This window comes from Lissotriton vulgaris, chromosome 8 (assembly GCF_964263255.1).
Source record: "Lissotriton vulgaris chromosome 8, aLisVul1.2, whole genome shotgun sequence".
Taxonomy (NCBI): Eukaryota; Metazoa; Chordata; class Amphibia; order Caudata; family Salamandridae; genus Lissotriton; species Lissotriton vulgaris.
In genome coordinates, this window is record NC_141696.1 from 549,968,336 (window position 1) to 549,989,284 (window position 20,949).

At 45.0% G+C, this 20,949-nt stretch overlaps 1 protein-coding gene across 3 annotated transcripts in view; it reads left to right on the plus strand.

The window, feature by feature from the left end:
- The window catches only part of FGF14 (fibroblast growth factor 14), a 1,331,526-nt gene that overhangs the window by 1,219,093 nt on the left and 91,484 nt on the right, over nt 1-20,949 (plus strand). The gene's annotated exons all lie outside the window — the stretch shown is intronic.

The window sequence follows — 20,949 nt, forward strand, 5'->3', positions numbered from 1 at the left end:
CCGCATGTCACTTGGTCGCCTGTGTTGCCTTCGCTCTTCTGCTGCTGGGGTTGCTGTTGGCGTGCTTGCAGCCTTGGTTTGCCTTCCCCGTGCCTCCTTGGCTGTTTGTGTTCTGTTGGACGGTGCTGTGGGCTGGTGGTGCGTTCTTCGTGCCCCCTTGGAGTCCTTTCTCCTCCTCTTGGGTTACGACTTTGGAGGGGTTCTGGGGTAGTTCTCCTGTTGTGGGGGCTCCTGCATCATTCGGGGTAGGCCCCCTCCTTTTGGCTCTCTCAGGAGTTCTCCGGCCCGCTTTTCTTGCTGGGGGGTCCCCTGTTGCTCTGGCCCCCCTGCTCTGCGTTTGTTCCGCCCCTGGTGGGTTGCGCTTGTGCCCTTGGAGTCGTGTGCATTCTCGCTTCCTGCCTGCACCCTGGTCCTCTGTGTTCTTTTGTGTTCCGGGGACGCCTCTGTTTTCTCCTGTGTGGGTTCCGGTTGGGCCTTGTCGCTTGCCCTTGCGATGTGGATTGGGCTTTCTTCCTGTTCCCATGGCCTACGTGCTGTTTTGGGGGTTCCGGTTGGGCCTTGTCGGGCTCGTTTTCCGGCCCTCTCCTGCTGCTGCGGCTCCCTGTGCTTTCTTGTTCCGGGGTTCTTGCTGGCTTTCTTTGCTGTTTCCTTCTGGGGCTGGTCCTTCGGGGGCTTCTTCCTCGGATTTGGGGTCCTCTGGCCTTCTGGCTCCCCCTTGTTGGTGCTTGTGGCTGGTTGGAGTCTGGCCGGTGAGGGGTGGGTGTCTGTGTGATGTGTTGGCCTGTATCCTGGTGCTTGCCGCTTGGAGTTAGTCGATTGCCGCATGTGCTGTGCTCTGCGGCTGTGTTGCCCTGTGGCTTTGGCTTCTGGTCCTCCGGCTGCCTGGCCGTCCCTGGTGGGGTGTCTTCCTGCTGGGCCATGGCACGCTTTCTGCGGCCTGCTGCCCTTTGGTTCCTAGCGTTCCTGTGGGTTCGGCCCTGGTGCGTGCCTGTCGGGTTCCTGCGGTATCTGCTGCTGGGCGCATCTTGCTTCCTCCTGGGTGCTTTGCTTGGGCCCTGCTCGGGGCTTCTGGCTTTCGGCGGGTTCCTGTGTCCTCCCTTTGTTTCCTTGTTGGGGGGGCTGTTGGGCCCTTCCTTTGTCCTAGTGGCACCTTGTCCTTGTTTGGCTGTTGGCTCCGGGCCGGGCTGGTTGTGCTCCTGGTGGGTCCTGTTGTTGTAGGTTTTGCTTCTCGCCTTCTGCCTGGTGGGGTTTGGTTTCCGGTTGTGGTTTCCTTCTCCCCTCTTGTTTCTCTGGATGGTGGGTTGTGCTTTGGGGCTTTGCTTCCCTGGTCTCTGCCTTGGGTGGGCACTTGTTCTTCGTGTGCCTGGCTCCTGTGCCCCACCCTGTCTGCTGGTCCTGGCTGAGCTGTGCCTTTTCCCTGCTGGTGTGCTTTGGGTGACGGTCTCCACGGGTGTGTGGCCTCTCTGCGACTTCCTTTCGCCCCTTGGTTCCTGCCCTTCTGCTGGTTTGAGCGGGGTGTGTGCCTGTCTGGGTGCCGGCCTGCCTGCCTACGGTTTTCGCTGTTGGGTGCTTCTTGCTCCCTTGGGGTGCTTGTGCTTGCCCCGTGCTCGGGGTCTCTACCTACTGGGGGTGTCTCCCCCTGGTTTCCGGGGGGGGGGGTTGTTGTTCCCTTCCTCTGTGCTGGTGGGCCTTGACCTTTATGGTGGTGTTGGCTCGGGTTTCTTCTCACCTGCCGCCCTGTTTCCCTCCGGTGGTGGCTGGGATTTGTTGGTCTTCCTTAGCTTTTGCTTTGGGTGGCCTCTTGTTCTTGGGTTGTTCGGCTCTTATGCCCTGCCCTGTTGGCCGTGCCTTTTCCCTGCTTGTGGGGTTTGGGTGTCTGCCTCCCCTGGTGTGTGGCCGGCTTTCTGCTTCTCGCCCCTCTCGCTCTGCCTTGGGTTGCGGTTGGCTTTGCTTCGGGTCTGGGGCTTTGGGGGCCTGTAGTTGGCCCTGTGCTCCCGAGCGGGCTGTTTTCGGCCTGTGCCCTTTGCTCTCTCGTTGGTGCTGGGGTGTTCCTTCCCGCTCCCTTGTTGAGTGGTGCGCCTTTGGGTTCTTCGAACTCCTCTCCTTTGCTTTCGGTGCTGGGGTTTTTCCCGTGTGCTCTGAGGCCGGGGCTCTGCCTCTGTTGGTTTTGCCTTTTCGGTCCCTGTTTTGCCATCCCGTTCGCTTTGCGTTTGGGTCGCTGGTGCGCCTCTTGGCTTGGCTGTGTTGGGCTTTGTGCTGTGGAGCCCTTCTTTGCTTCGGGTCCTTTTTTGGTCCCTGCTGGGGTTCTTTCCTGGCTGCTCTTTCTCTTGGGCTTTGTCGCGGTCCTGGGTTGGTCTTCGGTCCTTTACGGGTCCACTCCCTTCGGTTGGCTATGGCGCTGGGTCCGTTGTGTTGGTTCTGGGCTTCCTCCCTCTGGTTTTCCTTTCTCGGGGAGGTCTGGCTATGGTTGGCTGTTGTGCCTTTCCTGTGCCCCTTCCTGGTTGGGGGTTCCTTTTTGCCTCTCCTTCTGGGTCCTGGTGGTGCGGTGTTGTGTGCCTCCTGGCTGGCTGGCCTGCCTGTTCTGCGGCTGGTTTCTTGGGGTTGGGCTGTGGGCCTTGTTGTTGGCCTTCTGCCTTTTGGGTTTTGCCTTCGGACGTTCCGTGGTGTCTCCCTTTCTGCTCCTGGGGGTCTGTTCCTCCTTTGCCGGTTCTGGGGTTTTGGTTTCCCTGGTTCCGTGTGGGCCTTTGTTGTCTTTCTTGGTTGTGCCTTGGTTTTTGCCGGGTCTGTTTTTGGGTTGGGCTTTTTGCTCTCCCTGACCTCTGTTGTGGTGGTTGCTGGTTTTTTGTCCAGGTGCCTCCTGCTTTGGGGGTTTGCCCCGGTCTTGGTCGTTTCTGGGGCGCCGGGTTCTTCTCCCGGTTGGTTGGCCTTTTGGGTGCTGCTGCTCTTCGGGGTCTCTGCGGGGGTTGGCCTTTGGTCGGTCCTGCCCTGTGGCCTGGTTCCTCTGTGGTTCCCTGTTGCTGCCCTCTTTTCGGATCTGCTGGGGGCTTCCCCTGCTGTGTTGGGATCGTCCCTCTGCTTTGTTCCTTCCAGTCCTTCGGCTCGTCCGCCCTGTGCGGGCTGTTCTTTTCTGCCCTTGTCCTTTGGCTGGGTTGGCCTGTTGGTCCCTGGTTGTTTCGCGGCCTGGTGGGGCCTGGGTCCGGGGGCTTTGCCCTTGGGGGTTTCTCGCTGGTTGGTTGCCCTTTCCTGGCTCCGTTCTCAGTTGGGGCACGAGCGCTTCTCCTGAGCTTCCTTTGGTCGTGGGGGGGGCCTTGGTTTTGGCCCCTTGGCTTGCTCCCTTGGGGACTTGGCTCTGCTTCTGTGCCTCCCTTCTGGCTTGCCTGGTTGGTAGTTCTTGTTTCTGTGACAGTCCCCTTCTGGCTTTTGGGGTCTTGGTTCGGGCCTGTGGGGTGCTGTTTTTTGGTCTGGTGCCCTTGTTGTTGGTGGGGTTCCGGAAGGCCGGGTTCTCTGCTTTGGAATTCTCCATGTTTTAAGGAAGGGGACGAGGTCAGGAGGGACCTGGGGGTTATGTCCTATTACTTACTGGTAATCTTTATTACTCCTGGTCCCGTTGACCTCGTCCCATTCCTTACTTCCCTCCCTCCCTCCCTTGCGGCCAGCCTTCCTGTTGTTGGCTTGGTGTTTTCAGGCTGCATGCTGGCCTGGTACCGCTTATGTACTCCCAGAGGGAGGGAGCAGGTAGAGTATCCCAGCATGCTCCTTTTCTTTTTTCTGTCGTGGAGATGGTCATCTCCATGTTTTAAGGAATGGGACGAGGTCAACGGGACCAGGAGTAATGTAGATTACCGGTAAGTAATAGCTCATTGCTAACGTTGCATGCACCTAACCACTATGGTATCTATACATGGGTTTCTGAATGTTATTCCCCATTTAAAGCACACTTCATGAATACTAGGTTCAGTAATACTGTTAAGGATTCTTGGCACTACCACAAATTCTCCAACCTTCTTTAAATGAGGATATAAGTGCTTTCGGAGGGCAGTTCAATTAATCTGAACACCATAACCGCAGCCGCTCAAGAACATTGTCTATATCAGATATAATCTATGCTTTTTGAGGGTTAGACTGCGGATGCCATATTTATAAATAATACTGAGACCACCATGTGGAAGAGATGCAGGAGATATCAGAATCCTTAGCAACATTTAAAAAATAATGCTGGAGACCTTGAATCTAAGGCTCTCATCATGAGGTTGTCATTACCCCAGGGTGAGGTATTTACTACATGTGGTAAATACGTCCTATTCCGAGTTTTTAAAAGAAAAATGGGGCATAACCTTCATAATTATTTTTAACACACCAAATTCTACATGTTTTGCATTTTTTCTGGGTCTTTTTCATCGATACATTTTAGCAGGTTTGTCCTGTTGAAATTTATCAGTGGGAGACTGCAAGGGTGTGATAAATATGTCACAACTTTTAATTCTGATCTCTGTGCTAACATGTGTTTGCACAAGGATCGGAATGTATCTCTTAACTCGTAATGAGGGCCATAGACGTCTGTGCAAAATCAAGAGATAACACCCTTGACATTTATAAAAATTACCACAGGGTATGAACACATGATTTTTAGTTTTGTGCAAAAATTGGGAATGACCTGCAGTAGTGAGATTCATTCATGTTTTTGCTGATTTATTTGCACAGTGGTAGCACCACTCATTTGTTTGCGACAGCAGGACCGAAGTCAAAATGTGTGCTGTTTGTATATTCTATGAAATGGTCAGGTCTTTCGACCCACCTGGACCCACCTTACACGTTTCACACAAGTCTTAAGTGCTGCAGACAGAGTTAGGAGTCTCTGCTCTGTGAGGCAGAATTAAACTCTTTGGGCCAGGTTTTCAAAAAAGGCATGCATGCAACACGGCGCCGCCCCCTAAGCGTCTGCGTTGCTTTAAGTGACAGTGAGGGAGCAGGACAGCCCTATATATGCAGAGATATGGCTCTCTCCTCCCCTTTCCCTAGCGCTTATTTCAGCTGCCGTGCACCAGGCACTCGCCTTAGCGCCACAGTGCTAGGGTGCATGCCTGACTCTACTATAAGTTTTATACAGGAAGGTTATCCTTCCTGTACAAAATACTATGCCTAGACAAGTTTAAACAATTTTCCCAGTTTGTATGTGTGCTGCACAGTGCAGCATGCAGACAAAGTTGGAAAACAAAGGAGAAATCATAATATTTCTCCTGTTAACACCTCCTTTGAGATATTAACTTTTTGCACTAAACCCTGTCCACAATTGTTTGTAGATAGTCTTTTGCATCAAAAGGCATGGGTGATAAAATTGGAACGCCCATGTACCACCCATATAATGCCCCCTTGCTGCTAAGTAACTTAAAGAAGTGCTACAAGCTGTTCTGCATTACTTTCAGGGCACTTTCCAGCACAAAACTAGTTTAGCACTGGAAAGTAAATTAGGAAAAAAACATTTTGTGCTGGTTATCCCGGTGCAAAATATTTTTAAATCTACCCCGTATTTTCTTAACACCTTGACTGCTTGAGATATTTGCCTGCTGTGCTGAAGGTCAGTGGAAACGGGTGTGGTCATGACGAGCTGAGCTCGTCATCAGCACACGAGCAGTGTGCCTCATGACGTGCTGAGCTCGTCATGAACATGGAAGGGGTTATCAGCCCTTACGCAAATCACTTTCATGTCTCGTCATGATCTACTGAGAGTATGCGCAGTGCCTGTGAAACGGAGTACAAACTAGGAAAATTAGAGGATTCATTGTCAGGTATAAATCAACAACAGGAGGGAGCTGCCAGCCAGCTCCACCAGCATCCTTCCAACAGTCACCTCACCCCGGCATTCCACATTTTATAGAATGTCCAGCGCTACAACTGAGATGCAGATGTAACAACCTGGTTTTCCCCATCCCTGGTGAATAGCAGTGAATGTCTCTGGGTGAACAAGTGATCTGTGTGCAATTTGCAGATCACAACTTTCAAACCAGGCCGAGGTTGATAAATGCAACGTCTTAAAAGTTGAATACTAGCATTATCTTTCATTTACAGCCATACAAAATGGCAAAATAGAAGCATTTCTCGACTGACCGGGTCCCTACTTACCTGTTGCACGCAAGTTCGCTCCATAAGGCAAAATCCAAACAGGTCATTTGACCCCGCCCATGTACAACTTAATTTGTTGTCCATTAGCCGTTCGTGGTGGGAGTTCTGCCGGGCGCTGACGTGGTGAGGGGGAGGGGCAGGGTGGGGGGGTAGTAAACTATGGGTTCTGGCTGATTACAGGTAAGAAAACATTTAAATAAATGAAACAAATTTCGTTAAAGGCACTGCATCGCATTTGGCGATGCAGTGTGTGCAATGAAATTCGTTTTATTAATTTAAATGTTTAGTTACCTGTAATCAGCCGTAATCCATAGTTTACTACCCCCCCCCCCCACCCTGCCCCTCCTCCTCCCCACGTCAGCGCCCGGCAGAACTACCACCACAGACCGCCATCTTGTAACCTATGTAACACCTACAAGCATGCATAGTAGCTTCCACCCGCCCGCCATGGTGAAGAGCAATGCTTGTTTCTAGGGAAAAAATATGTGGGTAGTTGGGGTTCAGAAACACTTGAATCTTCTGCACTGCCACCCTCCTGACCAGCCTCTAGAGATAACGCTATGAGTAGAACCGTGTGGGCACTCCATATTAGGAACTCAGTTTGAGCAGAAATGACACAGCTGCATGCGGCATTCCCCTCAGCTGTGGCGGGAAACCCACTCTGCTCCGGGTCACTGACTGGAATGAAGATATTCTCAGGGCGCGAGGGAGAAATTGATGGAGAAAAAAAAAAACCTGTCAGATGCAGATGTGACTTGAGGAGAAGTGACACTTCAATTGCATGCACTCGGATGGAGCCGGTAGGACGCAAGGCCAGCCAACAGGTGAGGTGATGCGGTGTAAAGTAGGGCATTCGCTTCAGAGTCATCTGTCGGCCTAATATCGCGGTGTGCTGAGCCTGAAAAAACGGCAAGCAACAGCTGGCATTTTTCTGCAAGGGGTGCTGTTAAAAAACCTCTGTTGTTACACATTTGTAAAGCTAAGGAATAATTTCACAGAAAGCCTTTTAATCGGATTTCAAGGAAAACATATATTTTAAGCACTTCTTCTGGGACAGTTAAATACTTTGTAACCCATGGTGAAATTTACGAGTGCCCTGAACGTGTTTTTATCAGGCCTCGGTGATAATTTAATGAGCTACCAAAATTCATGAAACTTGCTATGCTACAAATCATGAAATTCATCAATTTTTTCATTATGCGACTTCGCATGATTTTTCAGCCACAGGAGACTGGTTCCTGAAGAAAATGTCTAGCTCGAGCAAAGTTTTCTACTTGAACCAGTGTCCTGGTGGTATCTCGTATGACCTTCACTTGAGATAACTGCAAAAGAAATGTTGGGTAATTTGAAAAACTTTTCCAGAGATTTCATGAAAAATACTCAATTTCACCCACCCCTACATTTCATTTTTGCACAAAGATTGCTGTGGTAACTGTCAACTTCTGCAACGTGTTGGTTGAGCCTGAAACCACACACTGGGGTATATTTACAAGGAAATGATGGAGCACGGATCGGCAGTAAATTTTACAGCGCCACACTCCGCCATTTCCAAAACACAGGGATGCGCTGTGTTTACAACAATACAGCGTACCCATGTGTTTTTCCTAGCACTGGTGCTACAAATAGCTGCTCAGTGCCAACACAGACACCCTTGTGCTATTGTGCAAGGATGCATGCTTTGCAGGGAATTATTGTTTATGTGCAAGAAGGTGTCCATTACTGACGGCGATTTGTTACTTCTAAGTGTGTTGCATTTTGCAGCACACAGACATAGCAAATTTCCATTATTTAGTGATTGATTATGTGCAGGAAGGGACACCTTCTGGCACATATACAATCATTAATGCTGTTTTGCGGTTTTTGTGTGTGCTGCAGAAAAAAGCAAAAACAAGGAGGTATAAAAGTATTTCTCTTCCTTGTACCATTCCAACCGCTGCTATTACATGACGTACATTTTTGTGCTGCCTTAGATTTACAGATCCTTGTAAATCTGGGGCAGCATAAAAAAACAATGGGTGATGCAGTGGAACGCCCACAGCAACATCCATTGCATGCCCTGTCATGCAGATAGATACCTGCCGAAAGGGTACCATATTTACAAAGCGGCGTTAAGTGACAAAAAGTGGTGCAGGGCATTGTGCCACCAGAACATCAAAAAAAGTGACGTTCCAGTGGCATCATCCCCTTGTAGATATGCCCCACTGGGATTTGGATGGTGAGGATTTGTTTAGAATTTAGGGTGGGTATGTTTTTGAGTGGCAAGGGAATTTTTACGATTTAGGGTGGGTATGGGTGGCAAGGAAATTTTTAGGATTTAGGGTTGGTGTGGTTTTTGGATGGCAAGGGAATTTGTAGGGTTGAGTGTGAGTGTGTGAGGTGAGTGTATTTTGATCCAGTTTGAATCCGTCGGACCCTCATAAATTTCAAAGGGCGGTACATCCTTTCACGGCTGGACCTGCCGTGCACATAAATCCTCCTAACTGTGTCCTGCATTTAAGGACGCCACTCCAAACAAATCGGTGATTTTTCCGGCTTGGAATGTGAAACAGGACTCTTAACCCGAGACCCACTGGAGGGTTTTGTTACTGGTCCTTGAAACACTTTGCATTTACACACAACCCATTGGAGGGAAAAAAAGGCGCAAGAGTTCACAAGTTCCAGAATGCACTATAATGTGTGTCACTAAGAAAGGCACACCGGAGGCCTATAGATTGATGAATAATGCAGGGAACTGTGAGAGCCACAATATGGTGTGTATGCAAAGTGCCTCTGACGAAGGAGCGTGACGCTCTGAAATGCTTAGGGCAAGAGGACTGAAATACTCGGATTAAGATGCTTGTTTCTTTGAAATAAATGGTTGGAAAAATCACTGATTTGTTTGGTGTGTCGTCCTTAAATGCAGGACACAGTTGGGAGTATATATATATATATATATATATATATATATATATATATATATATATATATATTTGTCCAAATGCCCAAGAGCTTTAAGGTCGCACTCCCAGCAAACGTACCTTTGCAGGCATTAACACACGGAAACCAATCTGGCATCACAGGATTCTTTTATTAATATGCCGACGCGTTTCGAGGCTTCAGCCTCTTCTTCCCAGGCAACTGCTGAAATGCGGGTGAGATTTCAATTGCTTGCACCTGTTTTAAAACGCCCCCAGTGGGCTGCATTTGCTGCTTTTCATTCATGGTGCATGCAGGGACTTGTGGTCCTTTGAATACAATAATTTCCCTCAGAGGGTTCTCTGTCCGTATTTCAATTCTTGCAGGATTGTCTCCCAGTAAAAAAGCCCTCCAGTGGGCCCCTCGATGTCAAATAGGTTAAATTAAACCCACTGGGGGGCGGTGATGTAATCCATTAAAGAGCAAACAGTGAAAAAATGCGGGATTCAGTTGTTTCATTTTGGCAGCCCGAGAAGAAGAGGGTGTTCCTCGAAACGCGTTGGCAGATGGAAAGTATTAGGAGCAGGAAGGCAAGCTGCATTTAGGAGCCGTTTGGCGAGGCGCTGCTGTGTGACCTTCTATGCTTCAGGGCACTTGGACTACAAAACATAAACGCGGCAGCCCGGCCGTGAGAAGGAGCACCGTCACCGTACTAAGCTGGAGGAGAATTCCACACACCAGCAGGGTGAGGCTGTTGTTTTACACTAATTAAGACATTTTCAGCATCAGTGCCTAATATGCAAAGATTAGCCTGCCGAGTGCTCAAACCTACTACAGGATAAAAAAAGCGCCTTGAAACTGAATGAAATAATCGAACTTACAAAAGTAAAGAAGGGTGCTCGCATCAAGGACTCAATGTCCCAACATACACACAAACCCATACTGTGAATACGCCCACTGGGGGGCGGTGATGTAATCCATTAAAGAGCAAACAGTGAAAAAATGCGGGATTCAGTTGTTTCATTTTGGCAGCCCGAGAAGAAGAGGGTGTTCCTCGAAACGCGTTGGCAGATGGAAAGTATTAGGAGCAGGAAGGCAAGCTGCATTTAGGAGCCGTTTGGCGAGGCGCTGCTGTGTGACCTTCTATGCTTCAGGGCACTTGGACTACAATATATATATATATATATAAGAGCACAACGTTCCTCCTCTGTCTGATCTGCGCTCATGGCCACAGCCTCCACGCCAACAACAAAAAGGATACGGACCACCAAGTCAGCAAATTATGTTGTTTATTTTAGCTCCACAGAACCAAAATCAGCAATTTATTGAAAGCTATCCTAGTGGTAGCTATGGAGAGCAGCCTTCAGGCTAATTCTTGAAGAAGTGTAAAGCAGCTTGGTTTACCAGATCATAACCTCCTGAATGTCTAAATGAAAGGAGAACCACACAAGGTAGGTATATATATATATATATATATATATATATATATATATTGTATCCCAATGCGCCAATGCTTTCGGTAGCTCACTCTCCTCCAATCTGCCCTGTATACATACATATATATAATATATATGCATGTAAATATATATATCTATATATATATATATATATATATATATATCGATGCTCCGAACTCCACTCTCCTTCATGGAACACTCGCAGGCGGGTGCGGTTCGCGGTAGTGGACAACCACTCAATATACAGGCTCCAAATCTCAAAACTTGATTTTAAGAAATACCGCACTTACAAGAGGGAAAGTGGCACACACTTCGTTTATTTGCCGATGGTCAACAAATGTGTTTCAGCTACAAGCCTTCGTCAGTGTCAATGACATCCCGCGAAACAGCATGTTAATAAAGTTTTGCTTTGTGCATAGACATGGAAATGGGACAACATTCACTTTAAAAAGCGGCCCACCATCTTGAAATACACTCATGTGAATCAGAGAATACCATATTCCTTGTTAAGTTATGTAACTCAAGGCGCACAGCCATGTTGCAAAACCCTCCATTCTCCCGGGTGATATAATCTCTTTTAAAGTGAATGTGACTATTGATATTGTTGTGGATTGGCTTATCTCCCCACAGTACCCGACTGTAGGGAGAGACAGGGCTGGCACGTTAGTTTCTACATTTAACGAAAATACTATCCTTAGAATTTTAGGAAAACAACTGTTCCAGTTTTGTGGTAAAGGCATTTTTTGTAAATACCATTGGAGTTCCATCATGCATCCATTTATTTGCTAAAGATGTATCATTTTCACAACATTACAAAAGTGACGTAACTTGTCTCGGGCCCGCAGTCATCATGTACAAACCTGTACAAGAGGGTACCTTAAGAAATTAGATGCAAAGGTACCACCTGCTCACATGTGCACTGTTACACAATGCATAGTGTCACACTAAAATGGTAATTTTTACACAAGCATGGCCGATGATATCACCAGCATATGATTCTATGCAAAATGGTGCTCCAAAACTTTCCCCATTCAGTGCTGTGCTGCCTGTGGGCTATGGGGTGTCTGCAAGTTGGCATCTTCTAACCTGCAGAGTAAGTGCAGTAGAATGAGCTGTGAAGGCAGCACGATTTCTTAAAAAACATCTGGGTTTCTGAAATCCTAACAATAATATGGAAGCATTTTAACCAAGAATGTCTAATATTTGGTCATAGCTAATCAATCGATTACGGTTTACTAATTATCAGTGCATAAAAAAGTCGAAAGGAATATTTCCCATCCCCAGTGCTGCATAACTGATGTGAGACCTGCATTTCATCCTCCGTAAGCTGGTAACATAATAGCACATTGTTAGAATTGAGGTTAAATTCCGTTTTAGAAAAAAGGTTTGATCATGAGGCTCTTGTTGTACCAAATGAGCAAGTGTAGTGAGCCTTTTTGGGTCTCTCAAGGGGATTTTGTTCTTTGGTGTACCCTGAAATAGTTTTATGAAAAACATAGGACCAAATCTTTCATTTTACGACGCAATGCCCTGTGCGTAGTGGTGGAAAAGCCTATGGATTTGCAGGCCATTCTGAAGAGGAATTCACTAAATATTCCAAAGTCTGGCCAATAGCCAGTGGCGGTCGGCACAGGTAAACGCAGTGGGGCAGGGTGGGGTGGGAGGGAGTCGACAAATGACGGACTCCGTATAATTAAATAAATAACAAATACCTATTCTGTAGTTTGTCGACTAACCCGCCCCACCGTGCTTACCTGTGCCGCTGCAAATAACCAAGGAACATTAGTCCTTCCCAGTTGCACCACATGTCTATGCTTGCTCTGACCTAAGGGCTATGCATCTGACTGAATATCCTAAGAAACCCTAAGAACATAAAGCCCAGAAAGTAGCCTGCTGATTACCTGTCTATTGAGGGTTTCCCAGGTCCCCTCGTGGCTAACGCTCTTTTCTTGTGACAGGCAGTAATGCATATGATCTACCTCTCCAAATAACTAAGGCTAGAGTTTCCAGAAATCCACTTCCTCAAAATGTGGTTATCAAGTAAGCTTTATCTAAATTAACATACACTTATGAATAGTGATTGATTCTCCGGACTCTATTTAAGTACCTAATTGGAGCAGATTGTCACCACATATACCACTAAGTCACCAATTATGAGTGTGCAACAACAATAAAAGGAAGAGCAAGGTTTTTAAAGAGGTTAACTTAGTACTGCTTCCCTTTCATACCACTACATTATAATGGCAACAGGTCTGAACAACTCTAAACATAGGCAGAAGTACCAAACCAGGGGCCTTATTTATGAAGGCCTTGCACCACCGGTGCGTCACTTTTAAAATGGGAAAAGGTGACGCACCGGTGGCGCAAGGCCTACATAAATAAGGCCCCAGGTACCTGGAGGCTCAGTTCATGTGTTTCTATTTAGTTCTGTTACTGGTGACACATTGGTCAATGATCCCTACCATTATGCATGGGATATTTACAAAGGGAACAAAGAAGGATGTGACTCTGTCTAGGTGGTAGGCTTCATCATCGTATTTGCTCCGTTTGCCAGCACCATCATAGAGTGCTAGGTGGGCTCATGCCAGATCTCTTGGAGTCTTTTCTATAAGTTGTAAGAGTAAGGTGGAACTAAGGGGGGAGGGCTTCAGTGTAGCTGCTAAAATTATGTTGGGATAGGTGAAATCCAAATTATTTTTAATAATGAGTATTAGAAAATGCTATCACATGCAAGGTTAAAAACAAAAATGAGGGGGAGGAACTTTGTACTTGTTATGATGCCTTCCTCACAGTCCTGCCAAGGTCGACATGTTTCAGCTCTATAATGGTGACACAAGCATCCTAGTGCAATCTTCAGGACCTACTGACGTTGTTTGAGAGAATATCGAGCACACACTTATCGTGTGAAATGAATATCGGGTCAAAAATATCAAAACTAACATTCTGAGAAGGTAAGTGCAACGAGGTAAGTATAGATTTACTATTCTTACTTCCACAGCTACATACCTTGAAGATATATATATATATATATATATCATAAAGGATCATATATGTGGAGTTAAGTATAGTCAAACTTTGCTTATCCATAGGAACTTACCTTCGCAATACTTTTGTCCTCGATATTCCTGACATAATATTTTGTTCATACCAAATGTTTTCACTGATATTTTGTTCAAACACCCTGTTGACTCTACCTAAGTACCCATGCACCTAGAACCAATAAAAAACTTGAAGCCTTGTATGCATCAATTACATCATAATTAACAATTCTACCATTGAATATTATCTCAGAAATACAGTTGGCTCCAGGAAGCAACAAGCAGCCCCCATTTTGTGAAAACATAAACCTTTCACAACTTTGCTAAGTGATTTTCCTTTCGACAATGAAAGAGGAGATCGTTTTTTTAAGTTTCCTGACGAACATTTGAGTAGTAAGTTATGACACATTATCAAATTGGAAGGTTAATCACGGTACATTTAAAAAAGTAACTATTTTGCTCCTACTTACAAATGTCACAGAAGTCTAGACGAAGATATTCTCTTTGCTTTGTAGACCGTAACTGATTTAGTTAAGCATAGCAGCCCACTTGGCGGCTACTTTAACCCCCAAAACGCTCATTGCCCTTCTGTGTTGGTGCCAAAACAGAGTTAAAATATTTCATGTCATGAATTCAGACTTAGTGTGACTAATTCTATACCCTGGGACCCTCCAAAAGTCCATATTTTCCTCTGTCTATATGAAACTGGTCTCTCCGCTTTTTTTAAAATATAAGAGTATATTGTCCACATACACTTTGATCTATAAATTCTTATAATTACTCTTAAAAAGGTGAATTGTAGTTTTTAGGTCTTATAAGACATACCAGAGCCTCGACAGGCAAATCTAATAGGAAGAATAATCAAGGACATCAGTACCTTGCCCTATTGCCAATGGTGAAAGACATCCTTTAAAAAGAACCCCTATCAAAGGTGACTCATCTTTCTCTGATCACTGTGAACCTAGTAAACCTAAAAGTACAATGCCACTGCACACCCTGCTATTTGCCTTTCCAGCATCATCCATTAATGTTTCTGGATGTATTTTATTCATAATAGCATAGATCTATTGCCGAATAAAGGATGGAGGTTTGTGTTTTAATCTATCTGCTTCAATTAAGCATTTCTGATTTGTGCAAAGTGGTTTTAAGATCCCCTTATCCAACCAAACCATTACTATTTTTGTAGAGATGCCAGGAGTCATACGAAGTCGAAGACATAGGCTTATGGAGTGATATATCTCAGTGTCTTTGCCCAACTTCACAATTCCATTATAATTTACCTTTTGTCACAACTGTGGAATTTTCCAATTCTCATCATCTTAAAAATCTCCAAAAGGTATATTCAAATCCTAATTGCCCCCATTCATGGATAATCAGACTGATGCCAAATACCAAAATAATATGCTGACCTTCCTCTATCAACCAAAATGATATCATGGAAAGTAATCAAGTAATCCACGGGGGAGGAGGTAAAATGCTTAAATAAACAAGCTTTTTTAGCTAACTTTTAACATGACAGATATTTCTTAATCAGGAATCAATTTTTCTTTTTACTCTTGTCTCTCTTAGTAGCCCTGAAAACTGAAAGCAACAGTTCCATGCATCAAAGAGTTCACTGAGAGGTTCAAATGTAGTGCAAGAACCAGTGCCCCTGGCAGTTAGCCTCCAATTTGCCACCCCTTGTGTGGGATTTACTACAGAGAAATTCTCTGTACTTGTGAGAAATATGCAGAAATAAAGCCATTCACGCCTGCCAGAAATCCTTTTGTCAATATCTACCAGGTGTAAATGGGTGTATTTTCATAAGTGTCATACATTTTTTTATATTTACAGTTAAAGAAACCTTTATGGACACAAGACACATTTGGCTAATAAAATATCTGCCTTTCTGAAGCCACTCCAATACCGAAGTCCACATATTCTGGCTTGTGTACCTGTTCTGATTCCAACAAATTAAACTATCTTGTGACTTAAATCCAGACATATCGAGTGTTCATAACCACATAGTCAAATTTACCAACATTAGTAGATAGGAGAAATGGGAAAGGATGTGGCATAACGGCCAGATATGCCAACCTTGGATTTTGGGAACCACATTTGAGTCTTGGCATTGGTTCAACATTCTGTGATTCTGGGCAAATCACTTAATCTCTCTGTGCCTACCAAAAATGAAGGTGTCCTTGAGCAATAAAACTGGTGCTCATTAAAAGTGCTTCAATGCCTTCGGGTCGAGTCCAAGCTATATTAAACTGCACAAATAAATGCATACGCCCAACATCATCCCGACTACCTTCAGCCACGTGTGAGCCTTCAGTTGGCCCACTGCTACAAATGCCATAAAACCCACTGGTCGCAACATAATTTTAACATACCTGTATGATATTTTTAACTCTGTTCATTCACAACATAATGCTAAGCACATTATAAGCCCATTGGCCCCTTGTCACGGTTGTCTCCAGTAAGAGCCTTGAACAATGCTGTTGCTTAATTCCTTATAACTGTGCCAAGGCCTACAATACTGATTTACTGGTAATGAGCTTTTCATGTGGAAATAAGTGAATAAATCATGTACAGTGTTTGTCACGACAAGCCTGTTGTTATTTTTATACACTGTCATATTTTATTCATATCTATGATCTCCATTGTTGCAGCTTCATCGTTAAGAAACGTGAGTGACTCAGAATCGAAGTTACAAAGAAGATTAACTTTAAACTCCCTTGCTTTCATATTCTTGAAATTAATCCTTGAAATGAGGTATTGGAAAGTTGTTTCAAAAACAGACTTTTGGTTTTTACTAGCACGAAATCAAACACAAATACCCGGCATCTAATGGATGAAAGCTGTATGTAAGACTATTTTCAGAAGGTACCATTCAGTACCTGAAGATTTCTACGGGAAGTTGTAGTGCACATTATTGTCTACTACAATAATCCAAACACGGGCTTCCTGATCAGGGAAAACCACCAAGGCTTGCATTTGCAATGGTAGTGCATCAAGACAAATTATGTTTATAAATGTAATTTCAACCGTATAAATATAATTCAGGTCTCTGTGAGAGAATATTGCTTTTTAACAATGGCGCAGGCACCGAATGAATCCACCGTTTACTGTGGAGATCGTAGGTCCGTTTCTGGAATACCCCCCAAAGATTAATCATCCTAAAATAATCTGTGATCTTAAGGGTTGTTTGCATATTTGTCTGGTTTCCCGTGCCCTACTAACCCAAACATGGCCTTCCTTCCTGCTGACTGGGGGCCCCGGGGGGAGCAGAGCGTGAGCGGTCTCCCCCCAGGGTTTTTCGCCCGGATGGGACAGGCGGAGACACGCGATTGGTGGAAGGGCTGTGGCAGGCGCGTGTGTGCACAGGTGTGAGGCAGGAGATTAGCGCAACGGCAGTCTGAGGGAGAGAGTCGGGTGGCGGGAGGCGCATTATTTTGAAGGTCCCACCCTCCCACCTCTAAAATAAAAATAAATAAATAAATATAAAAAATATATATATATATATATATATATATATATATATATATATATATATATATATATATATCCAATTACCACTCCTGGTGTTGAAATTCACCAACCACGAGAAACAGACACAGGAAATATAATTCACCGCAGGCTGGAATACTTCAAAATGTATTTATTTTCATTCCATCAGCGCAACATGCAGGACGGGATGACGCGTTTCGGCCAGCAGGGTGGCCTTGCTCACACAATTGCGTTGTTGGCTAAACCTGATTAAATACACCTGAGTGCCTGTCACTTGATAGTGCAAGAACTACAAATTAAGTGAACAGTGAAAACATACTACTGGCATACATCCCTCATAATTATACGGCTAATATTATTTATTTATTTTATTTATTTAGAAGTTTTCTATAGCGCTAACAAGACCCGAAGGTATCAGAGCGCTTCACTGTAGAGGACAAGAAAAAGAGAACAGCATGAGACAAACCCAATAAAAGCAATCGGCGAGCGACAGTTTGGAAAGAAGAAAAGTTCGGACAGCAGGGCTTCTTGGTGCTGGATTCAACATTACCGCAAGGATTCTGAGATGTTTGCAGCTCCAAGTTATCCACAACCAAGGGAGCGGATAAGGCACAAGGATTTAAGTTGGCTCTTGAATTCTGCATAGGACGGTAGAGTTCTGATGTGCGGGGGGATGGCGTTCCATATTTTGGGGGCATTTCCTGAGAAAGAGCAGTCCGCAGTTCTCTTTCTTCTGGTTTTTGGTAGGATGAGCAGCAGGGAGTTAGAGCTTCTCAGATTTCTGGCTTGGCCTGCTTTTTTGAGCTTGTTAGCCAGGTATTCCGGTTTGCCGGTGTGGAGGGCCTTGTGGGTTAGGCAGGCCGTTCTGAAGGTACTTCGCATTTCCGCAGGGAGCCATTCGAGTTCTTTGAGTGCCGGGGAGATGTGGTCATATTTTTTGCAGCCTGTGATCATTCTTGCTGCCGCGTGAAGTGTTGTTTTTAGTGGTGCCAGGTGCGATTTGGGGATGCCTGTTAGGATTGAGTTCCCATAGTCTAGTCTTGATAAAACTAGAGATTGCGTGGCTAGTTTGAGGTCCTTGTTGGGAATGTAAGGTTTAATTTTGTTCAAAAGTCTGAGGTTGAAGAATGCGCTTTTCGCTGAGTTCTTGATGTGGTTTGTCAGGGTTAGTTTGGGGTCTATGGTGAAGCCCAGGGATTTAACAGAGTCGGCTAGCGTGAGGTTACCTTTGAGAGCATCGATCGACTTTAGCCACTCGGTGATTTGAGGGTTATCTTCTTTGTTTGAGATGAGGAGTGTTTCTGTCTTATCGGGGTTGAGTTTCAGGGGATTATTTGTCAGCCAGTCTTGCACTTCATTTAGGACATCATTGAGTCTGTGGATGTCTTTGAGAGAGGAGGTTTCCAGGTAAATCTGCGTGTCATCCGCGTAGAGGTGGAAGTGGATGTTGGCGTTCCTGAGTAACTTGGCGAGTGGTTCCATGTAGATGTTAAAGAGCTGGGGGGAGAGCACTGATCCTTGAGGGACACCCTTGTTGACTTGCTGGGTATCGGAGGTGAAGTTCTTGATTTTTATTAATTGCGAACGGTTATGTAAAAAGGAGGAAAACCACTTGAGAACTACTTCGCCAAGGCCGGCTTTTTCTTGAAGAGTCCTGATGAGGAGCTTGTGGTCCACCGTGTCGAACGCTGCTGAGAGATCAAGGAGTATGAGGAGGCAGCACTTGTCAGCGTCAAGAGATCCGTGGATGTCGTCTATGATGTTCAGCATCGCGGTTTCAGTGCTGCGGCCTTGTCTGAAGCCAGATTGGAGGGGGTCCAGGAGATTGATGTTGTCCAGATGTTGCGTCAGTTGCAGGAGTACACAGCGCTCAAGTGTCTTCGAGAGTAGAGGGAGGTTGGATATTGGTCTGAAATTGTTCAAGTCATTTGAGTCGAGACCGGGTTTTTTCAGAAGAGGAGTGACTTGTCCCATTTTTAAGAAAACAGATGCCAACCCCACCACTTCTCAAATGCTCTCTACTATGAGCAAACAAATCAAAATGAATTTCAGATTTGTTCGGTATATTTATTTTTACCTTTTACTTTAGAAATTTCAACATATAAGCTCAGACGGATTGTCTGAGAAAGACACTCAACATGTATCAACTACTGTACAATAATGCAACAAAAAGGAATATAAATCACAGGAAAAGTTACCAAACACACAATTAATATAATACACCTTTCGGATAGTGAGTGGTCGTATTGGAACATTCAATAAACCAATGAATCTCTGCACATATTGGAACATTCAATAAACCAAAATCAATATATCAACTCAATGAAAGAGACACGTTCAAGGAAAACAATGGAAGAATATAAACAAATTAATCAGTAAGACTCAGAAATAAATTCTGTATCCTTCGCATATTCCTCCAATGATGCCGACGCGTTTCGAGTCCGTGAGTCAGGTTGACGGACTCTCATCAGGGCTCAATCAATGTAGTTCTAAAAGGTGTTTATGTTAAAAAGAAAGACAAAAGGAGAGCAACATGTCTGGAATTTTTTCCTTTTTGTTTCGCGGGTTCACCCGCGTGTGCACAAACGCAAAGTACATTGCTTTTTCACATTCTAAGCTTGATGTTATCTTACAGATAACAAGGTCCCGCTACAAGCATTGGTGCTAACAGATCCCCGAGATAAGGCCTTCGGAGTCACTGTCAGGTACTAAAAGGGCTATGAGGGGCATTGGGGGCAGTCACCCTGGTATTGAGAACGTTCGGTGACATGTTGCTCTCCTTTTGTCTTTCTTTTTAACATAAACACCTTTTAGAACGACATTGATTGAGCCCTGATGAGAGTCCGTCAACCTGACTCACGGACTCGAAACGCGTCGGCATCATTGGAGGAATATGCGAAGGATACAGAATTTATTTCTGAGTCTTACTGATTAATTTGTTTATATTCTTCCATTGTTTTCCTTGAACATGTCTCTTTCATTGAGTTGATATATTGATTTTGGTTTATTGAATGTTCCAATATGTGCAGAGATTCATTGGTTTATTGAATGTTCCAATACGACCACTCACTAGCCGAAAGGTGTATTATATTAATTGTGTGTTTGGTAACTTTTCCTGTGATTTATATTCCTTTTTGTTGCATTATTGTACAGTAGTTGTTACATGTTGAGTGTCTTTCTCAGACAATCCGTCTGAGCTTATATGTTGAAATTTCTAAAGTAAAAGGTAAAAATAAATATACCGAACAAATCTGAAATTCATTTTGATTTGTTTGCTCATAGTAGAGAGCATTTGAGAAGTGGTGGGGTTGGCATCTGTTTTCTTAAAATTTTGTATGGTCCAGCCTACCCTACGTCCCGGGACCTACCTCCTTAACTACACAAAATTGTCCCATTTTTAGACACTCGGGGACCACACCGCTTTGTAAGGAGCTGTTTATGATTCTTTCCCAGATGGGCGCTAAGGTAAGCTTCATTTTTTTTATTAAGGATGGGGGAATGGGGTCTGCAATGTGTGCTGAAGGTTTGGAGGTCGAAATCAGCGCGATTATCTCAGTTTCCTGGACGGGGCGAAAGCTTAGCCAGGGGGAGGGAAAGGAGTCGGGTGGGAGTGCCACTGGGGAGGCCGAGTAGCTCTTCTGGAGGTGTGGGTTGTTGATGTCTAGAGATAGTTCGATTTTTAGGACTTTATCGTTGAAGAAGTTGGCAAAGTTGTCACAGAGTTCTTTGGAAGCCTGTAGGGTTGAGGGCAGGGGCTTTGTTGTTTGTTGTCTGATTATGTTGTAGAGTTCTTTGGGTCTGTTTTTGGATTTGACCAATGCCTCGCGGAAGAAGCTGGATTTCTTGTTTTTGATATGGTTGTTGTACTTCCTACAGGCTGATTTTAGTTGAAGGAGGAGAATGGCGGTTGGGTTGTTTCTCCACTTTCTTTCTTTGGTTCTCAGGTTTCT